A 521-nucleotide genomic window follows, 5' to 3' on the forward strand; every position below is an offset into this window, starting at 1 on the left:
CAATGCTACATTTCTCCAAACCTGATGAAGAAACAAACTCATCTAGTTAGAGAATGATGCTGCTAGTTAATGTGATTATCAGATTTCACACATGCACCATGTGATTCAGACACATGCAGACTTCAGACGGTTCTGGCAGAGTCCAAATGTGTTTGGAGATCTGCAGATGTTTGTGTTAGTTCCAGTGCAGCAAACCACACAGCAGCAGTGTTGTATTTCTCATGTGTGTGTGTGTCTGTGGTTTCTGTCATCTGGTTCAGTGTGGTGATGCTTTTCTGGCTTACAGTGCAAGTCAGCAAATATAGAGCATGACATAAACACCCGTCGCATCTGATGTGTTGCGTTCTGCATTTCTGGCTCAGCATCTGAGACCAGATACACACACACACACAGCAGCCCTGCACAACGACACCTTGCAGCATAAAAATACATGCATCTCAATTATTTCCCTTCCACCTTTCATTGCAAAAACACTTGAACGAGTTGTGTTCAACCAAGTCTCAGCTTTTCTCTCACAGAAC

The sequence above is a fragment of the Sinocyclocheilus grahami genome, unplaced genomic scaffold, assembly GCF_001515645.1.
Source record: "Sinocyclocheilus grahami isolate Dianchi unplaced genomic scaffold, SAMN03320097.WGS_v1.1 scaffold2474.1, whole genome shotgun sequence".
Taxonomy (NCBI): Eukaryota; Metazoa; Chordata; class Actinopteri; order Cypriniformes; family Cyprinidae; genus Sinocyclocheilus; species Sinocyclocheilus grahami.